Raw genomic sequence first — 5,447 nt, 5'->3', positions numbered from 1 at the left:
AAAATTAATTTGGTTTCCAGGTTAATATGAACGGGTGATAAGTGAACAAAAAAATAGATTAGGATCAACGAGGTTTACTAGGGGATAATATAATAGGTACGTTGTTAAATCCTAACTGCCTCTAGCATCTCAGTGTATCAAATCAGTAATATGGTCTCAACATGTATAACCGAAAAAAGGTCTAGAATACCAAATTCGGTTGACATACTCACAACCAAAATAAAATGAGCATGAAATAGTAGGTGTCCTATAGGCTGAAAAGCTCATAAAAAATTATAGTTTTTGATGTCAAACTTGCAAATTTAAAATTCAAGATAATGCTTTAATTCAATGAGACAGCTAAAATAATAGTTTTCTAAAAATGGTTTATCATGCTTGACTATCTCATGTATTAAAGTATAAATAACACCATGCATAAAAATCCACAAATTAATCCCAAACAGAGTTAACGTAAACTCCAAATTTAGAAAAATTAACTCTAATGTAAGTGTCGAAACCAATTTTTATATTTTGGAAAAAACAGGGATCGACCTTTAAACGAAGTGTGGAGTCGCCACCAATCCTTTTTGTTTAGGTGTGATTGGATCACCTAATAAAATATTTTATTCTATTTAAATCAATTTTGGCCTATAAAATTTGAGAAAACGGGTTCGGGAGCTAGTTACGTGCGAGGAAGGATTAGCACCCTCGCTACGCCCAAAATTGGTGCCAAATTGATTAAATAATTTCCTTATATCTAAGATTTAAAAAAAATGTTTTGAAATACAATTTCTTTTAAAACATTTGAATGGCTCAAATTAGACGTCAAAATTTTCTTGTTTTGTAGGAATACAGTAGCACATCTAGCACGTTAGGACGCGATCCTTTAAACCCTCGAAACCACTATCAATTCTTGACTTCCAAAATCTCATACATTTGAAAATTACAAAAAGAATATTTGATTTATTGGTCCAACGCAAAATCGAAATCCAATACGTTAGGGCATGATTTCTCGGATTTACAAACATAGAACATTGCATTGTTTTGAAGTTTTGAAAACGTAAACGAAATTTTAAAGGGATATTTGATTATTTGGACAAATAGAAAATCGAAACCCAGCACATTAGGGCATGATTTCCCGAATTTTCAAACAGTAAACATCACCTTTGTTTTAAAGTTTAGAAAACGTGGACGAAATTTTAAAGGGATATTTGATTATTTGGACAAACGGAAGATCGAAACCCAGCACGTTGGGCACGACTTCCCGAATTTCCAAGCATCAAACATCACCTTTGTTTTATAAAATCGGCTCAAAATACATTAATTTGACTTGAAATAAAATGGAATAATTAATTTTAGATCAATAAGTTAAATATTACAATGCGACAATTGCGAATGAAATGCGAAATTATAGACATGTGACAATATACATGGATAGCGAACTCTATTAATGAATGACAAAAAAATAAAAAAAAAACAAATTAACATGTACAAAGTAACAATAAGCTCACATCTAAACATTAAAAATCAAAATAATGAAACTAAAAATATAACTAAAGAAACAAACCAAAATAAAAACTATAACAAGCTTTCAAACATAGATAAATAAAATTAAGATAGTGACACCAAATACTAATTGAAAATATGAGCTAATAATATATGAAACAATATGAAAACCAAAACACACACATAATATTCAAAACAATATGGAAACTAGGATATGGTATAAAACAATTTAAAAACACATGAGAAATTACAAATGAATAACATATGCTAGAATTTGAAATAATTTACATGTATAAAATAAAAAAGCCAATAATATATGAATGATTATTCAAATAGCCATTATGAAAGAAGAAGTCTTGAGTAAATAATGTACAAAATATTTTTAAAAACGAAATATCTATTTAAAGTTGATGGTATACATATAATGAAATAATAATAATTTAAATAATATATAAAAAGATAATAATGTATGAAAGGGTTTTAAATAATGAAAATATATAATAAAATATTTTTTAAGGCATAAAATATATACATAATAGATTTGAAAAGTAATATATACCTAAATAGATTTTTTTTAAAAAAAATATACATAAAACCGCATGGAGTTGATAATGTACATAAAATAAAACTAATTTTGACATAAACTCTCTCTCTATATATATATAATACAAAGGTAATTTAAAGTAAATATTATGCAAAATTTTAAAACAGTATAATATAAAAGAGAATTTTAAAACAACGATTTTAGAATTTAAACAAATAAAAAATAAACAAAGTAAAATTATTAAAGTAATTCCAAGTGTATATTTAAATAATTTTTTTTAAAGACGAATACTAAATGTTTTTTTAAAAAAATAATGAATTATACATATTGAAATAAAAAGAAAACTTAATTGAAATAAAATTAAACTAACAGAGATAGTTGATACATAAAATAAATCAATGAAACTGACATAATGACCAAAATGCAATGCGCGTGACTGCATAAGGGCTAAAAGTGCAAATGTTTCCAACCCCAAAAAATAGCACTCAGGCACGGGCTGAATTGGAATGACGCACAAACTTCAGGGAAAAAATGAAAGAAATAGAATAGGATTAAATTAAAGGTGGCGCAAATGGGAGGGACTGGTTGCGTAAATTTCTCATTTAAGGTGAAAATGCACATATCCAACTTACAAATCGGGTCAATGCGAGGGTTTTTTTCCCCCTTAATTGCGCCGCTTTAAAAATTAATATAACCCCTTAATTGCGCCGCTTTAAAAATTAATATAACCTTTATTATATATATTTTTTAAAAGCTTACAAAATTCCCTTTTCTAAATAAAAAAACCCCAAAATTATTAACCCTTTCAATTAGGGTTCCAATCAATAAACTTGCAGCAGCCGAACCACCAATAGATCTGATGACCGACAGCGCACAGATGATGACCTGAACTTGCCAGCGACGGAGAACTTTGACTATACTCATAGAGATTTGGTAAGTCTCGTTCTCTCCTTTATCCTTTACAAAAAACTTTAAATCCTATGTTATTTTTTCAAAAAAAAAAAAGAAACGAGATTCAAAGAATGAAAAGGATTTCAACATCATTCGATCCTCGCCCGAACCTTTATGCTTCTGAGATGTTTGGGCTCTCATTGGCATCGATTTAGGTAACCTCTTTTCATTTTTCCATGCTAAAAATTCCAAACAAATCAAAAGGAAAAAAAAACTTAAAAGAAAGGAGACAGAATTTGAAATCACCTTTTGATAATTTTTTTTGATTGCCTTTTTCTGGTATTCAGTATGCGTTCCTCTATTCCTTGTTTACAATTGGCCTTATATAGCCGAAGCGAAAAAAAAATTAAAAGAATGAAATTACAATTGTTTCTCTTTTTCATTTTCTGTTATTTCTTTGCTGCACTTTTTGTCATTTCTTTGGCTTCTTCTCGCAGGTTCTACTGGCTCAAGAGCACCGTACGGAGGAGAAGACTGTGATGTGGCAAGGCCGTGCGTGGGAAACCACTCGTGAAGACCCAATTCCCTGGCTAACTGTGATGCTAGCATGTTCCAGAAACCTCTAGGGTTTCTGGTATTTTCAAATCGTTGGGCCCCTTTGGGCCATCTGGCCATCTGGGATTGTTGGGTTAGACCTAGTATTCGGGCTTGGGTTAGATTTAATGTTTGGTCCTTTAATTTATGATTTGGGCTTGGAAGTTTTTAAAAGGACATTCAACCCGTATAAGTTTATTTTGGTTTACTATTTATTTGGTTTTATTTTACGGTTTCATTTTTGTATGAGCTAGTAAAAACTATAAATGGACCTTTATTTATTGGGATTTTTTTTTGTTTTAATGATTTTATAGGCCCGGGCGAAATGGCCCTTCTACCCTTCTTTGCTCATTGTCGTGTAACGGGAATGAAGCAAAGACTTTAAAAGGATTAATTATGCCCGGTCTTTCTGAATCCTGACTTATTCGCACCTCTTTTCTTCAAGTAGCCCCATTCTATCCCCCTGCACCTTCAGGTGTATAAGAAATAGTGCTTTAATCTATTCCCTTGGAACTCCAAGGAGATAAGAATTAATAATTTCAACCTACTCCACTGCAACTTCAGAGAGATAAGGCCGGTGACTTTATTCTGCTCCCTTACTACCTTGGGAAGATAAGATTAGCCATCTTCGATCCACTCCACTACTGCTTAGGGAGATAAGATCGTCAGTCTACTTCCTTACTACCTCAGGGAGATACTATTTGCTATCTTCAGTCTGCTCCACTGCAACTTCAAGGAGATAAGACCTGTCACTTCAACCTACTCCACTGCAACTACAGGAAGATAAGGTTTGCTATGATCTGCTCTACTGTAACTTCAGAGAGATAAGATCTATTTATTTATAGCTTTAATCTATTCTGCTACAACCTTAGGGAAATAAGATTCGCTATCTTCAATCTGCTCTACTGCAACTTCAGGGAGATAAGTGATAAACCGTAATTTATACATATTTTTACCCCATGTTTAACGCATTTTATGGATGATTTCCCATTAGAATTGGTGAATTCGATGCTCCTAATGCTTTAATTTCATGTTTTATACTTAAGAGAGCATAGGAGAGCGAAAGGAACGAGAAATGGGCCAAAAATAGAGAAAATGAGCCAAAGTACGAAATCAACACGCCCTGGACCTCCTCCCACGAGCAGACCACACGGCCGCGTCAATTTGGCAGGCTCAAGCACGGCCTGAAGTAATCGCACACGGTCGTGTCACACGAGTGTGTCCCTGTCGAGCCCAAGTTGAGTCCAACTCAGAAAAGGCTAATTTTGAGGGCTCTTAGGCATTCCAAAGCCTATAAATACACCCTAGAGGAGGAAAAAAGAGAGACACACAGAGAGGGAGTAAGAAATTACTCCAAGGAAGCCGATTGATCCATCTCAGAAGCCGGATTCATCATATAGATTGAAGATCTCTCCTCAATTTCCCCTTCAGGAGTTTTGGGTTTTTTTTTTATTTTTTGTATATTATTCTGAGATGTCTTCTTATTTAGTTATGAACTAAAACCCCTAAATACCTAAGAGGAATGAAACCTAACACGAATCTTGTTATTATTTTCTGAATTGTATGATAAATATTTAACTTGTTCTTAATTATATGTTCTTAATTCTTGTTTTGATATCCCAATATACTGATTCAAGATAAGCTCTTATTCAGATAAGAAATAAACCCTGTCTAAGAGTACATTTGTCATAATTAAGCGGAGTTGTTTGCGCGCCTAGACATAGGGTGACAAGGTTTTGCCGGATTAGGGTGAAACCTAATAAGGGGATCCATAGATCGAGTAAATGCAACCCTAGGGTGTTAATTAGAGAAAAATCTCAATTATTCAATCTAGGGATTAGACGTTATTAGTCTTGAATAGGGATAATAACATAACTTAGAGATCTCCGCAGAACAAGTTAAATGAATAAATCGTCTGATTCGGAACCAGAAT

The 5,447-nt window shown here is 32.5% G+C and overlaps 1 long non-coding RNA gene across 1 annotated transcript; it reads left to right on the top strand.

Moving 5' to 3' along the window:
- Positions 1-2,743: 2,743 nt before the first annotated feature.
- LOC107957128 (uncharacterized) lies at positions 2,744-5,068 on the top strand. Its single transcript, XR_001700369.2, has 3 exons — positions 2,744-2,962; positions 3,418-4,302; positions 4,561-5,068. It is a non-coding gene; the product is annotated as an uncharacterized lncRNA (long non-coding RNA).
- The last annotated feature ends 379 nt before the right edge of the window (positions 5,069-5,447 follow it).

This window comes from Gossypium hirsutum, chromosome A05 (genome assembly GCF_007990345.1).
Source record: "Gossypium hirsutum isolate 1008001.06 chromosome A05, Gossypium_hirsutum_v2.1, whole genome shotgun sequence".
Lineage (NCBI taxonomy): Eukaryota > Viridiplantae > Streptophyta > Magnoliopsida > Malvales > Malvaceae > Gossypium > Gossypium hirsutum.
This window is presented reverse-complemented; position numbering and strand designations above follow the sequence as displayed.